The sequence below is a fragment of the Tupaia chinensis genome, unplaced genomic scaffold, assembly GCF_000334495.1.
Source record: "Tupaia chinensis unplaced genomic scaffold, TupChi_1.0 Scaffold000702_1, whole genome shotgun sequence".
NCBI classification, from domain to species: domain Eukaryota; kingdom Metazoa; phylum Chordata; class Mammalia; order Scandentia; family Tupaiidae; genus Tupaia; species Tupaia belangeri.
In genome coordinates, this window is record NW_006160225.1 from 475,678 (window position 1) to 477,025 (window position 1,348).

Sequence of the window (1,348 nt, forward strand, 5' to 3'; positions counted from 1 at the left end):
CAACACTTGATAAACATGCCAGGAATGTGTGTGTCTCCCCCACATGCTGATGGAATGCAGAAATGGATAACAAAGGATTGTGACATGAGACCGCATTGGGGAGTGTCTGCTCTCTCTTTCTTTCTCTCACTCTCATTTATGCACGTACCCACTGACTTTTAAAAAAGGCTGAAAAGGAATCATTTTCCCTACTAACTCAATCATCTTCATAAATACCACAGCTATAAACCTAACCATACTAGTTTTAGTTTAGCAGCAAATGATAAGTTAGTGCATGTATGCTTAGGAATAGTGTAGAAGTGCATGCATGCATGTATGTGTCCACTTACTTTCTTAAATATGAAACCCAGTGTTTCCCCCAATTCCTAGCACCGTTTTACTTAATTGAATGAATAAATAAAGAGTAAAATGTTGGGACCAGCAGACAGTGTAATGGTTACATTGTGGGTCTCCAACGTAGTTCATCGCGATTGATGTCCCAGAATTGGCAGTTTAAAACTCATGCCAGGCACATGAATGTGTGTGCCCAAGAGTCCTAGAGAATGGAGGAGAAGGGATAGCAGCATGGCCGTCCCCACTGGGGAGCGATTTCTTACTTTCTGTCTCTCTGGCAAGTGTACATGACCTACAGCAAAAATCTCTATTTAAAAAAAAAAAAGTTTAATTATACTATTATTTTCTGACAGAATCCTCTAACAATATACTTGAGAAAATATTTTTAACAAAAGAAAGATTCCATTTGCTAATGAAATTAAGGTAAACAAGCTACCTCATCTTTAATATTCGGTCTGCCAACAGTAAGAGTATTAAAGGAATGAACATAAAAACACTTGAGGTCTCATAATACACTAATCCGAAAAACTGTCCTTATTAAATCTTTGAGTCAATAGGAGTTGGTAAACTGTGCCAGCAGCCTATTTTGTAACTGCAGCTTTCTTTGGAGCACAGCCATGTCTACACAGACTGAGCTGGTTTCGTGCTAGCGGGGCAGAGCTGAGTACTTGCAACAAAAACCGTAAGGACAGCAAAACCTGAAAGAGTTACTCTCCCCTGTCCCTATCTGGTAAAAGCCTGAGTCAGAGACCAAGATATTCACTTTTGGTAAATGGGTCCATCGACCTAAGAAAATTTTTTTTTAATTTATGTATTATTAAAGTTGATATCCAAATGGTATTAATACACCTAAGAAAGAGAAAAAAAGGGAAGTAATAAAGTAAAATATATTGATAAGGGGGCCAGGGGGTTTCATTGTTAAAGTGCTGGACTCCTGTATGATTAACTGCAGCTTGAGACCCGGACATGGTGGCTTAAAATCGCAGCGGGCATGAGAGCTGACTAGGCCTTTCCT